Source organism: Stegostoma tigrinum, chromosome 4, assembly GCF_030684315.1.
Source record: "Stegostoma tigrinum isolate sSteTig4 chromosome 4, sSteTig4.hap1, whole genome shotgun sequence".
Taxonomy (NCBI): domain Eukaryota; kingdom Metazoa; phylum Chordata; class Chondrichthyes; order Orectolobiformes; family Stegostomatidae; genus Stegostoma; species Stegostoma tigrinum.
The window spans coordinates 53,232,057-53,255,355 of record NC_081357.1 but is presented as its reverse complement, the minus strand read 5'-3'; the positions used below and the strand labels follow the sequence as shown (position 1 = coordinate 53,255,355).

Below are 23,299 nucleotides of genomic sequence, written 5' to 3'. Positions count from 1 at the left end.
GTGGAAACAGGCCCTTCAGCCCAAAAAGTCCACACTGACCCTCGGAGCATCCCACGCCCCTATAACCCTCCTAAGCTACACATCTCTGAACACTACAAGAAATTTAGCATGGCCAATACACCTAGCCTGCACATCTTTGGGCTATGGGAGAAAACCTGGAGGAAGAACCCGCAGACACAGGGACAATGTGCAACCTCCACTTGGAGAGATGCCCGAGGTTGGAATTGAACCTGGGTTCCTAGTGCTGTGAGGCGACAGTGCTAACCACTGGTCATCGTGCTGCCCTAAACCGGCTGGCAAAAAAAAAACCCTGAACTACCGTTGCCTGCCACTTTAAAGTACCATTCTGTTCCAAGGTCAATATCTGTGTCTCTGGCTTGCCACAGTGTTCTAGCGAAACTCAGCACAAGCTGGAGGAACAACACCTCGTTTTCTACTTGGGAACCCTGCAGCCCTCTGGACTCAATATTGAGTTCAATAATTATGAGGCCTAAACTCTCCCATATCCCAGCCCCCTACCACACACACAGGTCTTATTATCACATAACCTGCCATTACACACTGCCTATATTCAGTCACTAATAGACCCCATTAACAATTATGCACCCTCCTGGCCAGATAGTGATCAGCTTCTTTGTTTATCCAAATCTCTTCTCTCTCTTTGGGCTCTATCCTGTTGTTTACTCCCTGCCCCACTCCCCTCCCTATTTTCTACATATAAACTGACGTTTTCCCAGCTACCATCAGTTCTAAGAAAGGGTCAACAGACCGGAAACGTTAACTCTAATTTTTTCTTCACAGGTGCTGCCAGACCTGCTGAGCTTTTCCAGCAACTTCTGATTTTGTTCCTAAGAAACAAAATCGTTAGTTAATAATGCAACCAGGCCTCACCATGACAACTGTCTGCAGAAGGCCTCAAACGGAAAAAATGTGTGTCCCTTCTCTGTGGACACTATGTGGACATAATCACAGAAGACAGGAATCCTCCTTTTGTCATCTTTTAACTGGATGTTAAACAGGTTAACAGCCCCTGCTGAACACTGTAACAACAAAACAATTCAAGCAATCAATAGAAGCCTAGCACAATGTTACCTCAATATTGACACATGGGTGTGAGAAGGCACCCCAGTGGTGTATGTTCTTTCTCGGGACATTTTTAATCAAACTCTTCAGAGTTATTGCAACACAGGTCAGGAGCAGGTGGGACTTGAACTCTGATTTTCTGTCTCAGAGGTAGGGACATTACCATTGCATCACATTGCATCATAAAATCTTCCTTTCCTTTGAACATCAAATTTAGAAATGGAATTGTCCTTTCTATGTGGAGCCTGAGGATCCTTCTGATTGAGTGGCGGATAATACACTATTAAATCTTAGCGAGAAGACGCACTTATCTCAAATTCAAAATATATTTTTCTGTGTAATGGTAATAGGTAACATTTGACTAATTAGGTATACTTACAAAGATTATCAGGAGCAGAGACATCTGTCTCCATTGGGACCTTATACCAGACTCCTTCTCCATCCACGGGCTGTGCGCCATCATCAAACCTTGTAGAGTTTAATGGAGCTTCAAAATTAACTCTTTCGGAACAATTTTCTTAAAAAACACTTACTGCTGTTTTCATGCCAATGTTACAACAATGACACCATTATACTGTTCTTTCTATGTCGCTTTGGGAGTTAGATTGGATTTTTCATAAATCCTGACTTATTGGTCAGAGAAATGAAAGCTGATGTTTGGTGATCTAGTGGCATCTAATTATTAATGACCTATGTTACAAACTGCCATTCTGTGACTAGCAGTCTACTGGCGACGTGTATTGAGTAAGCATGTGGTGGAGAATGCAAGTATGGTTTCAGTATTGGGATATTTTTGACTTCAGCATCATACCTATTTGAATTTCATTGATTTAGAGCTTGTCGTTTGTTAGAAAAAGGATAAATCATGATCTGCCACCCCTTTCCAGTCTGTTGGCTCAGTGAACATATAGATCAGTCTGACATGATCGTTTCATTTTGATTTGAGTTCACCTTGGGGGCAGGGGTTTTTGCAATAATGTTTCTTCTACAAAAAGAAACATCTGAGTCATTTATGTGTTTAAAGAAGGACAGGAAAGAACTTTGGAGCTAGTAAATCCTCATACACAAGGTTGTCAGTGAGAAGGCTCTTAAGAAAAATCATTGGATTTTGCATCTCATAAATTGCATTTGTGATGGGAGGTTACCCAAATGACTTAGAATGAATTATTCTCAGCATGACTGCCTGTACAAAAAATACCAATGACAAAGTTACACATCACAGACTGATAAAAAAAAAACCTGCAAGGTTATTCAGCCTTGAGTTGTTGGCACTGGTGGTCTTGCAGAAGCACATAGAACAAACATAGAGCATAGAAGAGTACAGCGCAGTATCGGCTCTTCGGCCCACAATGTTATCCCGACCTATTATCTTACTAAGGTCAAAAAATTCAGCAATGTAATCAGCTAAACCAGTAAAAAAAATTACAGCATATTTTGCACAATCAACTCAGACACAAACCAAGGTTCCATGATTTCTTGAACTGGTTTGAAAAAAATATCTGTAGTACACAGCCTGACCACAAAGCTGGCCACCCTGTATTAGGGTTCATGGTGAATTTTCACTAATTTCAATCATTACAATAACCTCTTATCTGTTTACTTTGGTACAAGAACACTAAGAGGCAGCTTTTAAAAATTTTCTTTTTCTTTTAATATCCTCTGAAACCGATTATTGTACACCAATGCTGTGTCTCAGTCGGCAGCCCCGTTGCCTCTGTCATAGCAGGCACTGAGTTCGGATGTCACTCAAGAAGCTAAGTACAAAAATGAAGTCTAGCATTTGACTTGACTACTGAAGAAGTGCTACACTGCCAGAAATTTTAGATGAGACTAAGGTTCTGTCTGCCCTCGGGGTGAACTATAAAAAATTCCATGGCATTATTTTGAAAAAGTATTCTGGCAAATGTTTAACTCTCAATCCTCTTTCCCCACCACCACCACACCCCCTCAAAAAAAAGCCGATCTGTTCATTATCACAATGCTGTATGCCAGACCTTGCTATTTACAGTTTGACTGGCACCATTTTCAATATTACAACAATGGAAAAGTTAGGTTACTTACTTGTAGGGAATATTCTGATTGGCAGAGTTACTTTGAAGTGAAACCTGTTTGTAACCATATTACTGAAATTACAGCAGGAAGCCACTCACAAATCTATCACAAAACATTTTCTTCAAGCAATAAAGTAATATTTTACTGGTTTAGTGATCCACAGATGACTTTGAGCAGAAACGTTTTTATTTGTTCAGATTGTGGGTGTTGCTAGCTAGGCTATCGTTTATTTTCTAAATTGTTTTTGAAGAGGTGATTGAGAGCAATCTGCTTGAAACTTTGCAGTCGATTAGGTGTGGGCACACTTAGAGTGCTAGTGATAATGGGAACTGCAGATGCTGGAGAATCCAAGATAACAAAGTGTGGAGCTGGATGAACACAGCAGGCCAAGCAGCATCTCAGGAGCACAAAAGCTGACGTTTCGGGCCTAGACCATTCCTCAGAGAAGGGGATGGGGAGAGGGAACTGGAATAAATAGGGAGAGAGGGAGAGGCGGATCGAAGAGGGAGAGAAAAGAAAATAGGTGGAGAGGAGAGTATAAATGAGGAGGTAGGGAGGGGATAGGTCAGTCCAGGGAAGATGGACAGGTCAAGGAGGTGGCATGAGGTGGTAGGTAGGAAATGGAGGTGCGGCTTGAGGTGGGAGGAAGGGATGGGTGAGAGGAAGAACAGGTTAGGGAAGCAGAGACAGGCTGGGCTACTTTTGGGATGCAGTGGGGGGAGGGGACGAGCTGGGCTGGTTTTGTGATGCAGTGGGGGGACGGGAAGAACTGGGCTGGTTTTGGGATGCAGTGGGGGAAGGGGAGATTTTGAAGCTTGTGAAGTTCACATTGATACCATTGGGCTGCAGGGTTCCCAAGCGGAATATGAGTTGCCGTTCCTGCAACCTTCGGGTGGCATCATTGTGGCACTGCAGGAGGCCCATGATGGACATGTCGTCTGAGGAATGGGAGGGGGAGTTGAAATGGTTCGCGACTGGGAGGTGCAGTTGTTTATTGCGAATCGAGCGGAGCTGTTCTGCTTGGTTTCCCCAATGTAGACGAAGCCACACCGGGTGCAATGGATACAATATACCACATTGGCAGATGTGCAAGTGAACATCTGCTTGATATGGAAGGTCATCTTGGGGCCTGGGATAGGGGTGAGGGAGGAGGTGTGGGGGCAATTGTAGCATTTCCTGTGGTTGCAGGGGAAGGTGCCGGGTGTGGTGGGGTTGGAGGGGAGCGTGGAGCGGACAAGGGAGTTGCGGAGAGAGTGGTTTCTCCGGAAGGCAGACAAGGGTGTACACTTAGAGTGCTGTTCATATGGAAGTTCCTGAATATTGAACAAGTGATTTGGCAGTGAAGGAACCATTCCATGTCAGGATAGTGTGTGTTTTGGGGGGCAGATTGCTGGTGGTTATGTTCCCATGAACCTGCTGCACTTTTCCTTATGGTGCTATTTTAAGCACAATCTGCCCACAATGGGAACTCATGACCTTCAGTTTTTGAATCTATCGCTTGCAATCCCTACTCCATAAAATGAATTTGTCACCTCTTTCACGTATATCCACATCCCTCTTGAAGTAAGAGACAGTCTTCTAATCTTTGTTAGAGCTAATTTATATAAAACAGAATTCGAGAAAATTATTCATTAGGATTCTCCTTTCAAATTTTCTTGAGCAGTGCAAATTAATTTTATTTCCATGTTTTTGTTTAAGTAGTAGAATCCTGAAATTATTGGGCTTCTTGGGACCTAAATTATTTTTGTGGCCTTGTGGGCCTGGAATATGAACCAGATGTTAGACTTGTTTGGATTTGACCCATTTGGACACGATCTTTAAATTTCAATTACAGTAGCCATGGATCAGTTCCCCACCTTGACAGCATTCCTGAGCTCTTTTTTTTGGAATTCCCACCTTTTAAGCTCTGAAAAGACTGCAGTAAAATATATGCCAAATTAGGATCTGATATAATGTTTTTAAGGCTTTCTAAATACCTAAAACCATCACTAGCATGAAACAATTAATTTCTGTAATTGATGTGGTTTCCGTGAGAGTTAAAAATAATTTAAAATAAGTGTCAACTGATTTGGAGAAAGGTTGGGCAGTGTATCCAGGAGCTCCATTTCTCCTTCGTGCTTGCAGCCAAGTCCATTTTCCATGTTATAGAAGTAGCTCCATATGTTTCTAAGTCTGTAAAAGTTGATGCTCTACTTCAAACATTGAGTTAATGTCTACATTGGGCTGGAATATTGTGTATTTTCAATTAACAGGTACAATCCTAAATTTTTGCTAATGCACAGAACTCCAGAATATATTTTTAAAGGATATTATTTTTTACTGGATGTAAATGTCCTGGTGCCCCTTTACATACAGAACATAAACAGTGGTTGAAACATTTTTTTGGATATGTTCAAGTTACATTGAGTTTTTTTTGGAGGGATTTTGCTACAGGGCTAGTGAGCTTATGTTGTTAAACTCACTGCATTAACTACCGACCACATTCCTCTGAGGCCGTCACATCGATTCTGGATCCATTTTACCAGATGCCGTTCCCAGAAAAACCCACCACTCAACGGATATCTGTCAGAAGGTAAGAGTGCTTTGTGCCCCTCTCTTACCCAAACAAGCTTTGTCCTTCACCAAAAATATCATGGCACAGCAACTGCAAACAGACACTGGCCATAACACTTGGCTGCTATGATTAACATGTCTTCGCAAATACTCTCCCATTATCTCAACCCTTTTACTATTTACCCACCAGATCATACACTTTACCTGTCCATAGCTACATCCCATCTAAATACCCTATAACAACTGCCACCCTGTCCTTGATACCTACTATAGACGCACGTTGTCTTTGCCCTGGAGAGAACATCACACACAGGCATGCAATCGGACAAATGCAAGCACAAACTTTTCCTTACAGAAAGCAAAAGGGAACACAAACCAAACCAATGAATGTTGCCCTCACAATGCAAACAAAATTCTAGAATGATGATCATGACTATTTTATTGCCCATGATTGTCTGCTGCACCCAAATCTCATTGATTGGAAGCAGGTAGCAATGAATTCAATTGAATTGAATTAGCTTGATTGTCACATGTACTCAAATGAGCACAGTGAAAAGTTTATAGTTTGTCCAATGATGTCCTGTCTGGCTTGTAGACCCTCATGGAGTTGAGTTCTGTCATAACCTGCAAGCAACTTAAAGCTGCTTGGTAAATAAAAACCAAAAGAACTGCGGATGCTGTAAATCAGGAACAAAAATCAGAAGTTACTCGAAAAGCTCAGCAGGTCTGGCAGCAACTGTGAAGATAAAAATCAGAGTTAACGTTTCGAGTCTGGTGACCCATCCTCAGAACTGATGGTAGCTGGGAAAATGTCACTTCATTTGCAGAAAATAGGGGGGGAAGTGGGGTAGGGAGTAAACGATAGGATAGTGCCTAAAGAGAGGTAAGAGCAGTTGGATAGACAAAGGAGTTGATAACGAACTGGCCAGGAGGGTGCATTCTCATTAATGGGGACTCTTATTGACTAACAGCAGGTAATGTTTAATGGCAGACTATGTGATAGCAAGGCCTGGTGTGTTGGGTAGGGGCCTGGGAAATGGGAGAATTAAGCCCTAAAATTATTGAACGTGATATTGAGTCTGGAGGACTGCACGGTCCCCAAGCGGAAAATGAGGGGTTGTTCTTCCAGCTTGTACTGAGCTTTGCTGGAGCACTGCAGCAAGCCTGAGATAGAGATATTGGCCAGGGAACAGGGCAGTGTGTTAAAGTGACAGGCAACTGGTAACTTAAATCTGCATGCAGAGGGCAATGAAATGGTTATAAGTTAAATGTAATTGGGGTTTGCAAAAAAGCCTACTTCAGTTTTTTAACTGCTCAATGTCCCAGCCTCCAGCAAACACTGAGCCAGCACTTTCACCTCTCAAAATGATACTGACTGTGCCTACGCTGGGTACGGTCCCAACTATTTTCTCAAAGCATTTTGCATCTAGAGAAAGACAAATGATGGCAGGAAACATAGCTGATGGTGGTCACTAAAAACACTAAGCCTTATCCTGTCACCAGAAACTCCATGTCCACCAATCCCTAGCATGGAGATTCTCACATAGAACTTCACCTACAAATGCCCTCCTGTCCCCTGAACCATGGCCTTACGCCTTATCAATGCTCACCCTGCTTCTTTATGTTCCATCTGTAACGACGTGGTGGTGGCGTTCACTGCCACTCCACCACCCCTCCCACTCCCTGACCCCCGACTAAACTGTGAATTAGTTCCCACTAGTTTACCACAAGGTCATTTGGTTGCAAAAGCATGCAGTGTGTTTGCCACGCATTCAACTACCACATGCTGTGGTATAACAAACAGGCTGATTGCACAAAAGGACATGACAATATGACAGTATTGACAGCTTTTAGCTCAGGTTGGAAGTCCAGTGTGCTAACAGGCATAGCATGGCAAGGCCACCATACAGCCTGATCCCTTTGAGAGCGTGTCCATGTGCACGAAGTGTCCTTTCAATGCTAGCTGCTAGTGCACCTAGCAATGCATTTGTGCTTCCTGAGCATCCTGTAAGCACATCGGAGAGGTGCCATGATGGTGGTGGGCACTTGGCCAATGCCAGATGCCAATGTCCAACACAAGTGATGCATGTGGATTATCCCTGAGATGCAGCTTGACATGTACAGCCTGGATGTCTTTTGAAGCAAGCACCAAAATGATTTTACCATTACCATTCTGGTTTACAGGTGGAGTTAACATAGTCTCTAGCTTGTTTGATACAGTTGGCAAGGAAGGAAGGTAAATATTAATCAGATGTGTTGAGTCATTAACAAGATGTTTAACAAACAATAATCCCCTTAATTGGCAATGTGTTGCTGCCTAGTGAGAAAGTTGCTACACCACTTGTCAAAAAATAACGGATGGAGCGAGATACTCCCAATGTCAAGGTCAGCCTTCCCATTTGTTTCTACCAAAAATTGCATAGCACAGTTTTAACACAGCCCATGTCACTCAGGCCCCCATAAGGTTCTACCCATATTGGAAATCAATTGTTTAGGGGGTTCAGTTCGCACAGTTTGCTGAACAACCAGTTTGCAGTAAGTCACCAATATAGCAGCTTTGCTTTACATCTAATAAATGAAATGCATGTTGATGACCAGTTATTTTATCTGAACTCAATTCTTTTTCCTACACTTACAAGATAAATCACCATATCTGTCCAATAACATTGATATTTTAACACTTTTGTGGAATTACCTTTGGCTCTGATTCCAGCATCTGCAGTTCTTGGTATCTCCAGGTGACTAACGGCCCCACTGCAATACTCTTCCAGGATGCCCATCTTGCCACACTGAGTTGACTCTGACTCCAGCATCTGCAGTTCTTGCTGTCTCCTGAATATTGGCCACTTTTAGAATAACGTGTACAAATCTCATCACCTTTCTGTAGGAAGGATATCTTTAAACTTAATACAGTGCAAAAAAGATTTTTAAGGATGTTGCCGAGACTGGAGGGTTTGAGTTATAGGGAGAGGCTAAAAAGGCTAGGGCTTTTCTCCCTGGGGCATCAGAAGCTGAGGGCTGACCTTATACAGCTTTATAAAATCATGAGAACAGCCAAGATCTTTTTTCTTGGGATAGAGGTGTCCAAAACCAGAAGACATAGGTTTAAGGATAATTTTTAAAAGGACCCGAGGGGTAACTTTTTCATGCAGAAGATGGTGCATTTTTGGACCGAGCTGCCAGAGGTGGCAGGTGCAATTTCATCATTTAAAAGGCATCTGGATGGACATATGAATAGGAAGGATTCAGAGCAATATGGACCAAACGCTGGCAAATGGGACAAGGTCACATTGGGATGTCTGGAGGTGACTTGGACCATAGGGTCTGTTTCTGTGCTGTATAACTCCATGCCTAAGTATAATCAATGAATTAATGAATCACTGAAACTTGTTACAAACACATTACAAATTGTTTTATTGGATAGTTACATTTGAAACTGTCACACAAGTTAAAAAGGTTACGCATGACATTCTAGTTCTGCATGGCAATATGCCAATTGGGCCTGGTTACCATTGAGTCTGGGGACCCACGTAAGATCTTGTTAGAAACCAATGCGCCCAGATTTAACACAGCGCAGCTGGCAGCTTACTCTTAGGTTGTCTTATTTAAAAACCCAGGACAGAGAGAGATGGAGATAGAGTCTTAAAGAGAGAGACTGGAACATCTGCTGTTGTGGTCAGCAAAGGGAATAGCTCTGTTTTAGCTACCATATAGAAAGCAAGTGGGAAAGCATTCCTAATTCTATTGCTGCCCATTGCTTTCTCAAGGTTATGTGGCAGCTAACCAAAATCGACCTACCAACAAACTGGCATCATTTTCTTCTGTCCGATAAAGAGAGGCGATATTTAAAATTTGGCACTATTGCATTTGCAGTGAAGAGTGCCGAATGTAAAGCTTTTGCAGACAATATGCCTCCATTGCATCAATGTTTATTTCTGCACTATCAAATAGATAACTTAAATTTTAACAGCTCTGCAGTGGGATTTGAACCTATGCCTCCAACACATTTTCCTGAGCTTCCTTAATTTTTAGGCAGGTGATATTATCGGTATACCATTATAAACCCCAAACAAAAGGAATCATCCTGATACTTTAGTTGCCTACTAAATAATGTTAGTGAATATTGACTTTGGATTCTTTGTTATCATTATAATCTTAAAACATAAAACCCTGTTGTGTGGTCCTTTGGGTTGGTAACCAAGAATTCATTTCTCTGATCAAAACAACTGGGATTCAGTAGAAACATCCCTCTGTGGTCACTCTTAGTTTCACTACTGTTGTATCAATTATACTGTCCATCAGTGTAAGGCTGTTATGATGAATGGAAGTTCTGCTAATGGTTAGGACAGTTTTTATGCACAATTTGACTGAATCGTTCACATCAACTTCCAAGCTAGAGCTAAGCACTACTACACTGACAAGGCATTTGCTTATATCAGTGGAGGTGGAATAAGAGTCAGCTGTTGAATACTGCAGTTATTGTGCAGAATCTGGTATTAATTTAGCCTAAAAAATTGCGGTACAACACAAGCATATATGTTGTTGGATTACATACTTGTTGAGGAATTTCACAGCCACTTATATCTGCCTTGACAAGAAATGCTACTGATATCATACCATGACTAATGGTCATGTGTTCTGAAAACTTCCAGTTAAAGTTTCCTGGCTGTCTGCACTACCCATACAATGGGTAAAGAGACATATAGTTTAGGCATTGTTCCTCAAGTCTACCTTGCAGCATGAAGAAGGAAGAACATAAGTAAAGAAGGTAAAAGAAAATTGACAGTGTTGAAGTATTTGAAAAAACAGTTGGAAATATATTGTGAAACACCTCTTTGAAAAATCTGTTATGACCATGTCACAAGCCCACAAATTTATAAAGGTAAGACATTTTACATTTAAAATGTGGGATGGAATATCAACAATTCACTTTGACAAGATAGACTCCAAGGGGAAGGGTGACCTTCCACATTGTCTGCAAAGCCGTAAAGCTGCCTGAGGTAGGAAGTAGATGCTTGCTGGACAGACCATTAGAAAGGAATTATACTTCTGGAGTGATCCAATTAACGAATCATCAGGATGCAACATCTCATGTGGGTGATTTATAGTCACTTTTCTCTATATGTTTATAGAAACTGAAATACATTATTCAGATTTGTTGTTTATAAATTAAAATTCTGTGAAGAAAACCACTTTATTACAAAATGGTGCAAATTCCCTAGAAACATGCCCTGTTGTGTAACAACTGCTTAACTCATTTGTCTGGACAATTGGCATTGTCACGTGGTTTTGGTCACATGATAGAATCTGACAAGGACAGCCTAAAAGTGGCAGTTTGGCACAAGGATAACAGAGGGAATTCTCTTGCCCAACATATAAAATAGCTCTGCCTGGAAAATCCTGCACAGGCAAATAAGTAGGATTAATTCATTTTATCTGCAGAAATATGTCTTCACTACAGGAGCATAGTCACAAATTTGAGCAGAAAAGCCTGAAGTCTACCATTGCTCAGACTAAGTCACTTTGAATTTACTGCCAGAAGTTTCAACCTCCATTGTCTTCAATCAACTAGAGTCAGACAAATAATAATTCCACTTGCTATTGTGACGATTGATAATAACATCTTTTTTTTCATTATTTAAGAAATCAGAGTGTTTGTTTCAACACTGTGCGCATGAGTAAGTCCATGTTGTTGTGCTTTCATTTTTGTTGTTGAAAAAAATGAATGTTTATTCTTTCTTTTAAGGATGTATACCTTGCCAATGCTCTTGAGAATACAGCACTCCAAGAGTTAAAACAGTTTTCCGCTAAAATCTTACTAAGATGAGTTGACTGATAGAGCTGGGGCAAACTTATCACATATCTCTCCACTGTCTGTGATATTTCAAAGCAAAAGAAGAATTCAAATGGAACCTGTAGTGTTGTGATCAGGCACAACACTAAATCTATTACTTGAGCCTAGAAATGTCTTAAATATCAATTACCTTGATTTAAAAATACGGAAGATTGAAAACTTAAATAAATGAGCCAAAGTAGCTTGATTTATTTCCAAACAGCACAAAGTTTTATTGTTCAGAATTTTCATTACACCAAGAAAGGAATTCCAGAGGTAAGGTGAGAATGACTACCCTTCACATCAAGGCAGCATTTGACTGCATGGCAAGGAGTACCTGCAAAACTGATCAGTGGAGATCCAGTCAAAAATCCTTCATTGCATGGAGTCCTACATGGCACTTTGGAAGATGATTGTGATATTGGATGCCAATCGTCTCAGGGAAAAATTCAAGGGTAAATTATTTTAACCTGCTTCATTTACAACCTGTTCTCTATTATAAAGGTCAGAAGTTTGGATGCTTTTGAATGATTGTAGTGTTCACAGTTCCATTCACAAGTTTTGAAAGAATGAAGTAGTCCATGTCTGCAATTAAAATAATTAGGACATCCTCTCTATCATAATTGGACAACTCCTTACTTGGTAATTATGCCCTCTGTTCCCATACTCTCCAACATGGGGAAACAACCTTTTCTCTGACAAGCCCTCTAAAAACCTTAATTATTTCAATAAGATCTCCTATTATTCTCCGAAACTATTTTGAGGAAAACACCCGCATTCTTGATCTCGGCTCATATGAAAATCCCTCTGTACAGAGAATCATCCTACTGAACCTTCTCTAGTCTGCTTCCAGTAAATCCTGCCTAAGGTAAGGGGACCAAGCATAAAGTAATGACCTTTTCAACAAACAAGAAGCCAACAGCCTCCCCTTGGCATTCAATAGCATTACAGGCATTGATTCTGTCATTATCAACACCTTGGACATCACAGTTGATCTGAAATTCAATTGCATGAGCTATATAAACCCTCTCTGATGAAGGGTCTAGGCTCGAAACGTCAGCTTTTGTGCTCCTGAGATGCTGCTTGGCCTACTGTGTTGATCCAGCCTCACATCTTATTATCTCAGCTATATAAATACCATTGCTTGCCTACCTTCAGAGCAAAAGAGCTCTGAAACCACAGCATGCAATAACCAGGCAGAGGAGATGTACAAGAGTAGCCAGCAGTAACACTCTCAAAATATTTCTGTCTACGGTCTGGGGAATTGTTTTGCCTCAGTTCACAACTTCTCCCGAGAAACTAGTCAAGGGAGGAAATTCATTGTTGTGATATGAGAATCTAATGGTCACTAGCTTACCCATCTTTTCAGGGATACTTACATGCTCATTTTCATGCAGCAATAACAAGACAATTTGCAAATTATAACCAATTACAACCAAATTCCTTGTTTTCCACATCATAAAAAAGTAGTTTCTTGCTGAAATCTACTTATTCTCCAGTAAAAGTTCAATTCTCCATTTATCGCTTTTTCCATCTCAGGAGTTCATACCCACTTAACAGAGAACACAGTGATGGATTAGAATTCTCACTACTGTTTCAACTCACTAGGGTATTGTGCTGGAAATCAAGGTGCACTTTTCCTGGAGTTGTCACAATTGTTAATGCATTTAAAAAATACATTAAGTTTCCCAATTTAGCTGACTTTGACACGCTTAGGTTGATAACCAGTTTTCTGTACTGACCAATAATTGCTATTTATTACAAGTAATTATCCTCTAGCGACAGTTAAACAGTAATAAACTGTTGGCACGTAACATTACTAGTTAAAACTCTAATCCCATTACAAATGCACCCTTACACACACAAACATGCATACACACAAACACAGACAAATAAGCAAGGTTAAATAGTCTTAATAGGTTATAATCAGAGAGAAAAGATGGGCAAGATGGTGTAGTAATCTTTGATGTCCAATACCGTTTTTTGAGATGTTCTTTATGACTTTTCAACTGGCCCACATTTTGCTCCAGATATCTTTCTTTGGCTCTTCCATTTGTAGGTGGGAAACGCACGGCAACAGTTTCCCTTATAAAACGTCTTTACCTTTTCCGTTGGAAGTCACTGTATACAACAAGTGTTTGCTGGAAAGATAAACTAGTTTTCTTTAGGTTTACAGTGACTTTTGGCTGCAGAGAACAGAGAAACTGTTTCCAAACTAACAAAGAACTGAACACGTCTCTCTCTTGTTTCCAGATTCAAGCTGAGCAGTCACAGACATCCAATCATACAGTTGTGGGCAGGTAAAAAGATGTCTGCTTTTGATTATTGTCATTTGGCCTTAGACCAACTCACACCTTGTTGCCAGGAAAATCTGCATCAGTAAGCTCTCTCGGCTCTAAATTATCTGCAACTCCATCTCAATTATTGCTTGCTCATACGTCTATTTTGCAGAATATTTGCATATCAGATTACTTACTTTCAAAACTACTGCCACTTTTTCAAAACACCATTTTTTAAAATTCAGCACTTTCTCATTTCAGTTCCTCAAAACAAAAAAATAATAAGGCACGGTCCTGCACCAGTGGTCAAGTAAACGCTGGGAACCACTTACATTTGAGTGGCCGTTTTACTTATACTAGTATTGCATATATGGTAAAAATCACTACAGAGGAGAACAAGAGTAGAAAAACAGGATTCCTTTTTAATTATGCCTACTTGTTATAAATGAGCAGGTGTTTACATACAGCAGATGCGTTTGACGATAAGGCTCTGGTAATAGTCTGATGGGCATGAACTCTAATACAACAAATACAGCTTGAAAGAAAGAGAGATATAATAATCCAGGGACTTTGCAAGGCTGTGTATAATTTTTTTCCTTTGTTTCACTATAAAATGACAACATTTCTATTCGAGTGACTGGAAGTAGCTTAGGTCCTGATTGATTAAAAAACAAACTGCACATTGCACGCAAAATAATAAATGTGGAAATAACAGTTGGAGACATAATAATATCAACGTTTAAAATACTGAGCTGAAATATTTTTCCTCTTTTAATCGTGAGGATTTTGACCAAGCACAGCTGATGTTCTTTTGAATATGTCAACAGTAATTTATTACCTGTACAAAAGCCCTTTCACTGTGATCATTACTGCAACAAATTCTGGCCAACAATAAATAACAATGCCCATCAATGGTGTTTTATATATTCTTTCAACACAAGGTTCTGCAGAGCTGCCTGTATATGACGGCATAGATGAAATCTTGTTGATTAGTTCTAACGATGGAATTTCAAGCACCAGTGTGTCGTCCGTAGCAAGTGGAAAATAAGAATTACACCCTTATTTCTTCAGGTCTAAATGTAGAATTTCATTAAAATTTCTAATTGTTTGAATGATAATTGTTTACTCATGCTAAACACTGGCTTTTGAGATTTTGAACAGCCACAATGACAAACTTTAAAGTCAAATTAAAAATTCTACCAGGTCATGGGAAGCATGAAGGAGGAGATGAAGAGTTTGTGAACTTTCGCCTGAGGGTGAATTAATTCTTGTATGTGTTCCTCACACCCAGCTGGGCCAAGCCTATTTTCTAACAAAAACAAACGATTGTGATATTTTTGCCAGGACTTTGGTCACTGGAAATAAACACAACTCAATCAACCAATGTGTGACACAGCTTAACTAACTGGGGTCATGACTTCCAATCAACAGAATTCCATAGCGAACATCTTTGACTTGCAACTTTCAAAAAAGCCACAGACAGGGGATTAACCAAAGAAGAATAATTACTCCTAAAAGCGCGAGGTGTTTTTTTTTCACTTATTGTGTGAAAATTATTTACTTAACTGTGATAAAAAGAAACATAGGTGTATTCCAGCACTGAGTGGCATCTTTGTGAAGCCCAGCAGGACATTTCAAATCACTGAAACACAAAAGAATGCCTTTTCGTAAACAATGTAATTGGCAGCAAGACTCTGAGCATTCACTTCGGGAAGGTTTCACTGCTGGATTTTATACATAGATTATTTGAGCATAGCTGTGACAGCAAATTTTCCTCATCCTGGATTTACACTGGAGGTTGCTGTCTTAACGATTATGGGGTATTCTGCAAGGAGACCCAGTATTGATTTTGAATCAGCAGAAAACAACCCTTTTTCAAAGTGGTATCCCCAATTCCCAGAATTCAAAGAAATAAGAAAAAATATTATTAAGCTGGAAAGGGTGCTGAAGAGATTTACTAGGAAGTTACCAGAATTTGAAGGCTTGAATTGTAAGGACAGGCTGGATAGGCTGGGATGTTTTGCACTGGAGTGTAGGAGATGAACCTTATAGAGGTTTAAAAGAACACAAGGGGTATAGATAAGGCAAATGGCAGGTGTCTTTTCCCCAGGGTGGGGGAATTTAAGACTACAGGCCATGTTTTTAACATGAGAGGACGAAGTTTTATAAAGACATGAGGGGCAATCTTTTTTCACGGAGGGTAGTTCATGTATGAAATGAACTTCCACAGGTAATGGCGGTTGTGGTTACAGTCACAGCATTTAGAAGGCATTTCATTAAGTATATGAATAAGAAAGGTTTGGAGGGATATGGGCCAAGCACAGGCAGGTGGCACTAGTTTAGTTTGAGATTATGGTCAGTATGGATAGGTTGGACTGAAAGGTCTGCATCTGTACTGTATGACTTTACAAATCTATAAAATATTTGAGTAGAAACTTGTTACTTATAGCATAGTTGTGAGGTAAGTATTACATGATATTGCATCCAAATATTTAGGGCACAGCTATCCTAATGGGGCCACAACAATCAGTCACCACAGTGGTTCCTCCCATCCAGCGTGGATGGAATCTTCCAGCCCATGTGGAGCTTTCAGAAGAGCAAGAGGGGAATTGGTTTGAACAGGAAGCAAAATGACAATTTCTGGCATCGAGTTTAAGTTTTGTTATAGGTTGTCAGAAATTTTCGGTGGGTCAGGAACTTCCTTTGCATTCAATGACATGTGATAACAGTCATTAACATCCCAGCCCACTAGGATTACATTCATGGGTGGAATCTTTTTAGACAAGGCTGGGAAGCATGTTCATAAACCTGATTATAAATATAAACATACACATATCTGAAATAGGAACAGAAGTAGACCTATTCTGTCATCATGGCTGATCTGCTTGTGTTTTGAATTGTATATTCATATCCATCCATAATAACACTTCATTCTTCACCTGACAAAAATACTATCCACCACTGACTTAAAAATATTCAGTAACCCTACTTCAGAAGCAAACAGTTCTAAAGTCATACAATCTTCTGAAAGGAGAAGAAACATTCTTCTCATGTCTGTCTTGAAAAGTAACCCCGAATTTTAAAACACTTCTTTTTAGTTTTGGATTGACCACAAGAGAAAACATCCTTTCCATGTCCACCTTGTCAAAATCATTCAAGATCTTATATAGTTCAGTAAAGTCACTGCTCACTCTTTTAAGCTCCAACAGAAACAAGTCCACACTGTATAACTTAACCTTATGAGGCAACATACTAATTCCAGATATAAATCTAGTAAACCTCTTCTGAACCACCTCCACTACACTTACATCCTTCCTTAACTAAGTAGACCCATAACTGTATACAGTTTTCAATATGTGATCTCACTAATACACTATATCACTAAAGCATAACGTCCTTAGTTTTACATTCAATTCCTCTCATAATAAAAGATTGCATCCCATTAGCCTTTATACTGTAACATCTGTGAGTCATGCACCAGAACACTTAAATCCCTCTGCACTTTGCAATTCTGAAGTCATTCTCTGTTTAAATAAGATAATAAAGTGTGAAGCTGGATGAACACAGCAGGCCAAGCAGCATCTCAGGAGAACAAAAGCTGACGTTTCGGGCCTAGACCCTTCATCAGAGAGGAGGATGGGGTGAGGGCTCTGGAATAAATAGGGAGAGAGGGGCAGGCGGACCGAAGATGGAGAGAAGAGAAGATAGGTGGAGAGGAGAGTATAGGTAGGGAGGGGATAGGCTGGGCTGGTTTTGGGATGCAGTGAGGGGAGGGGAAGAGCTGGGTTGGTTTTGGGATGCGGTGGGGCAAGGGGAGATTTCGAAGCTGGTGAAATCCACATTGAAACCATTGGGCTGCAGGGTTCCCAAGCGGAATATGAGTTGCTGTTCCTGCAACCTTCGGGTGGTATCATTGTGGCACTGCAGGGGGCCCATGATGGACATGTCATCTAAAGAATAGGAGGGGGAGTTGAAATGGTTTGCAACTGGGAGGTGCAGTTGTTTACTGTGAACCGAGCGGAGGTGTTCTGCAAAGCGGTCCCCAATGTAGAGGAAGCCACACCGGGTACAAGGGATACAGTATATCACATTGGCAGATGTGCAGGTGAACCTCTGCTTAATATGGAAAGTCATCTTGGGGCCTGGGATAGGGGTGAGGGAGGAGGTGTGGGGGCAAGTGTAGCATTTCCTGCGGTTGCAGGGGAAGGTGCCGGGTGTTGTGGGGTTGGAGGGCAGTGTGGATCGAACAAGGGAGTCACGGAGAGAGTGATTTCAAGCCCACCGACTGCCACAGATACCTAGAATACACCTCCTCCCACCCACTCTCCTGCAAAAATTCCATCCCCTATTCCCAATTCCTCCGCCTCCGTCGCATCTACTCCCAGGATGAGACATTCCACTCCCGCACTTCCCAGATGTCCAAGTTCTTCAAGGACTACAACTTTCCCCCCACAGTGGTCGAGAACGCCCTTGACCGCGTCTCCCGCATTTCCCGCAACACATCTCTCACACCCCACCCCAGCCACAACCGCCCAAAGAGGATCCCCCTCGTTCTCACATACCACCCCACCAACCTCCGGATACAACGCATCATCCTCCAACACTTCCGCCATCTACATTCCGACCCCACCACCCAAGACATTTTTCCATTCCCACCCTTGTCTGCTTTCTGGAGAGACCACTCTCTCTGAGAATCCCTTGTTTGCTCCACACTGCCCTCCAACCCCACCACACCCGGCACCTTCCCCTGCAACTGCAGGAAGTGTTACACTTGCCCCCACACCTCCTCCCTCACCCCTATCCCAGGCCCCAAGATGACTTTCCATATTAAGCAGAGGTTCACCTGCACATCTGCCAATGTGGTATACTGTATCAATTGTACCCAGTGTGGCTTTCTCTACATTGGGGAAACCAAGCGGAGGCGTGGGGACCGCTTTGCAGAACACCTCCGCTCGGTTCGCAATAAACACCTGCACCTCCCAGTAGCAAACCATTTCAACTCCCCCTCCCATTCTTTAGGTGACAGGTCCATCATGGGCCTCCTGCAGTGCCACAATGATGCCACCCGAAGGTTGCAGGAACAGCAACTCATATCCCGCTTGGGAACACTGCAGCCCAATGGTTTCAATGTGGACTTCACCAGCTTCAAAGTCTCCCCTTGCCCCACCGCATCCCAAAACCAGCCCAGTTCGTCCCCTCCCCCTACTGCACCACACAACCAGCCTAGCTCTTCCCCTCCACCCACTGCATCCCAAAACCAGCCCAGCCTGTCTCTGCCTCCCTAACCTGTTCTTCCTCTCACCCATCCCTTCCTCCCAGCTCAAGCCGCACACCCATTTCCTATCTACTAACCTCATCCCACCTCCTTGACATGTCCGTCTTCCCTGGTCTGACCTATCCCCTCCCTACCTCCCCACCTATACTCTCCTCTCCACCTATCTTCTTTTCTCTCCATCTTCGGTCCGCTTCCCCCTCTCTCCCTATTTATTCCAGAACTCTCACCCCATCCCCCTCTCTGATGAAGGGTCTAGGCCCGAAATGTCAGCTTTTGTGCTCCTGAGATGCTGCTTTGGCCTGCTGTGCTCATGCAGCTCCACACTTTATTATCTTGGATTCTGCAGCATCTGCAGTTCCTATTGTCTCTGTTTAGACAATACTTTTTGTAAATTCTTGCTACCAAAGTGAAAAACATCAGATTTTCCCATGTTATATTTAATCTTCTAGATTTTTCTCCTACTCATTCAACCTACCTACACCCTTATTAACATCCTAATGTCCTCTTCACAGTGTACTTTCCTACGCTATTCTGCTGTCTTCTGCAAATTTAACCAAATGCCTTTGTTCACTTGTCTAAGCCATTGATGTAAATTGTGAGAATTTGAGGATCCGACACAGACCACTGCTGGATACCATTCATCATGTCCTGATGATACAAAAAGTTTAGCATAGAGGGTGAGGGACGCAAAGGAAAGGTTTTCAACCGCCATTTTTTTTCTCTAATAAAGTCTCTCAGAGATTGTGCAGTGCAAATTGAAGGAGTCCCAGATCTGCATGTATTTCTGAACAGCACAAAAACAGTCAACTGAGGGAATTAAATGAAAATTGAAACACACTATTTGTGCATGCACTCAGCCAATCAATTTTGTGCTGAAGGAAAGCATTTTCTCCAGAATAAAAGTGAACAAGTGCTTACAGCTTCAAGTATCAACATTCCAACCATGTCTAAATATTCAGTAACCTTTGACAAGAAGGGCACCTGAGAATTCCTAGCAGTTGTGATGGATCCATGTGAAGCATGCAGGAGCATTCATTGGCCCATGTGTTTGAAGGTTAAGGACACGAGAATTAAACTGTTATGTAAGACATATATTCCAAGGTTATAGGACCACATTGAAGGAAATAATAAGTGCCACCAAGAGTCAGATTGAGTTAATTATCAAATGAGTGAAAAGAAATGTAAGGATCAAGGCTACAAAGATCTTGCACATGGCATAATGAGGAAGTGGAAAACCACTTCAGGGTTATGGAGGTGATGCTTCACTATCTAGAGGTGGCTGTAAGACAGGCTTTCACCCAACTCAAGGGTAGCCAGATAATCTTAAAGGATAGATTGGCTATGCCAAGGTCTCAACTGGAAAACAAACATCTCATTCCTGATAGGGTTAAAATGGCAGTTTGCATGTTCCTTTGATGCTGCTTGGCCTGCTGTGCTCTTCCAGGTCTACAACTTGTTATCTCATTCCTGATAGTTTTTCATGGATTGCATACTTGATATTGTTGAAGATAACCCAGCATTTGTGTTATTTTTACTAAGGTTAAGAAGAAGAAAAGAACAGAAATATCACCAACAAAATCAGAGTCAGGACTGTTCGGGGTTCCTGCTGTGGATGAGCAAGCAATGCCTGAAGAAAAAAACCAGGTTCTTCTGAGCATCCACTGCTGAGTGGTCTACTGGCAGTGGGTTTGCCAAAGGCGTTATGTTACCTTAAAATGGATGGAAGGCAGAGCTAGAGGTCATTACATGCCTAGGAAGGCCAGCACCTGATTTGGTTTGTGCCATCTTTCTCCCTCATGGGAATGCAACCTGTCTATAACCAAACAAGATAACAAAGTGTGGAGCTGGATGAACACAGCAGGCCAAGCAGCATCTCAGGAGCACAAAAGCTGACGTTTTGGGCCTCGACCCTTCATCAGAGAGGGCTCGAAATGTCAGCTTTTGTGCTCCTGAGATGCTGCTTGGCCTGCTGTGTTCATCTAGCTCCACACTTTGTTATCTTGGATTCTCCAGCATCTGCAGTTCCCATTATTACTATAACCAAACAATTTCCTCTTGAAAGACAGCCTTTTGTTCTGATATGGTTACAAGTGTTGAAAAGGAAGAATAAAAGATTATTAAACATAGAATCTTTTTAAACGTCCTCTTAGAATAGCTGGATAACAATGCACGTAGTGGGCTGAATTTTACTCTCTGCCAAGGTAGAGGGGAAAATGGCAGAATGGGCTAATAGTCAGGAGATTGGAAGTGGAGACATAGCAATTCCATCTTTTCTGCCACCTCAACAGTCAAGTTCTGGTTGGGGAGGTTGGTGGGTGAGCTTTTCAACGTGCCAGGAACTAAGGCCCGTAAGTGGTCATCCATTGATCATTTAAAGGCCTCAACCCAGCATTCACCCGGTAACATCTTTCCAGTAGGCAAAAAAGTGGCTGCTTTCCCAACAGAGAAACTATGGTGACGACCCTACTGGATTCAAGCAAGAAGACTTCCCATATTCACCAAGAGGCAATTGAGTGTATAAATAAAGAAGCAAGGACGTGCCCATTAAAACTATCCATTTGTCCTTGCCACCTACCCCCTGGATCTCCAAATCCTGCACTAACTATGTGATCTTCCACAAAAGAATTGCCATTTTGTCAGTGTGGCTCTTCATTGCTGTGCAATCCGTGCCTCCACCACTGGTATTCAGCTCTCTAAGGTTTGCATCCTGGGATTATTAGCAGCTTCAAGTTCAATGGGTCTTGAATAGGAAGGCTCTTTAGTAGCTGGGAAGCCAACTGGACAGCAATTAAGTGAATGGTCGTTGCTTGGTCTGGTGGGTTTGCTCACCATTGAAGACAAGGGTGTGAGGGGGTGGCAATGGTTAGTCACCAGAAGAGATGCATGTTACTAATTTAAATCTGGGCAAATGCCTTGTAAATTAGGGACACAATCATGAATTGGAATGGGATTAATTGTGATCAATAAAAGGCCAGCTCATGAAAAATCCAGAATTGGGAATTAAACATTTCAGGGCAAAACATAGTTAAGAAATATAGAGATGGAAAGATGGGATGGAGTAACTGTATTTATTGTTGATAATCTAAGAGCAATGGAAACAAAAGGGCATAAATTCACCAAGATAAAAATAGAATCCACATAGAACGGAAAAAAAAATGTGAATAAGGGAGCTATCTTTCTAATCAACATTTCCTTTAGTCTATCAAATTTTCATAATTCTAATACTCATGGATTACTTCTCTTATACCTGTAGCTTGTTATACGCATCAAAATAACTGTGGTTATGAGACAGGGTGTCACATCTTTGCCCTTTATCACTCAAAAGAAAACCATTGGCTACAATTAGCAAAATCTGTTATGCATAGGGGATAGAAATAAAATTACACAGATTCATGGGACAAGATGTTGATTTAAGAGGCTGGGGTTCTCAGTACCCTGTTGAAAAAACATGGATGACCACAACTTTCAAGTTTGCTGCTTGCAGAGCATTCTGGACATCTCATGGAAGAACAAAATCATGGATGTGGTTGTCGCCTCAACTGAAACACTCCCAAATAGCTAGTACTCATCAAGCAGAACTCACTGGATTAAACACGTGTTGAAATATAGTTTCATATCCAAGGATTTTCAGTGCTATATGGTACCCAGAACCAGAAGAAAAGTAACAAGCATCGAGTTTCACTTCAAGGATCCCGGCAAACATGACACGAAGGCTTTAAATATTATTGTGCCTGGAAGAGGCTAACCAAAACTAGACAGAAATAACATTATAAATGATCATGATGATCAGTGACCACAGAGATTTGGCAACAAGCCACAATGCCAAAAACAACTGATATCTCAACCTGACCACCACTTCACACCTGATACTTGTGACTGAACCTGCCTATTGTGTATTGGTCTCTTCAGCCTTAACTGAAGGTACGCTTAATGAAGCCACCGAATTACATTAGCCAGCCTGTACATGTCCCATCTACCACAGAACCTACCCCTAAGTCCCAAGAATCAGTGTTTCCTGTGCCTGGTATTCAGTTGCATGTTGTCTGTACAGTAATACCCAGATGCATACTGGCAATACTTGGCTGATCTAAATCTAATTGCTTGATGCCAAAGTAGGAAGTGACCTATAGCAAATAGTGGGGGTGTGTGGTGTCCTACTGGAATGGAGGTCTCTAACACTTGATAAAATTGGAACACGGTTGGCACAGCAGGCCAGGGAGTGTA

The 23,299-nt window shown here is 41.5% G+C and overlaps 1 long non-coding RNA gene across 1 annotated transcript; it reads left to right on the top strand.

Moving 5' to 3' along the window:
- Positions 1-10,361: 10,361 nt before the first annotated feature.
- LOC125452314 (uncharacterized) lies at positions 10,362-20,716 on the top strand. Its single transcript, XR_007247526.1, has 3 exons — positions 10,362-10,456; positions 13,775-13,821; positions 20,615-20,716. It is a non-coding gene; the product is annotated as an uncharacterized LOC125452314 (long non-coding RNA).
- The last annotated feature ends 2,583 nt before the right edge of the window (positions 20,717-23,299 follow it).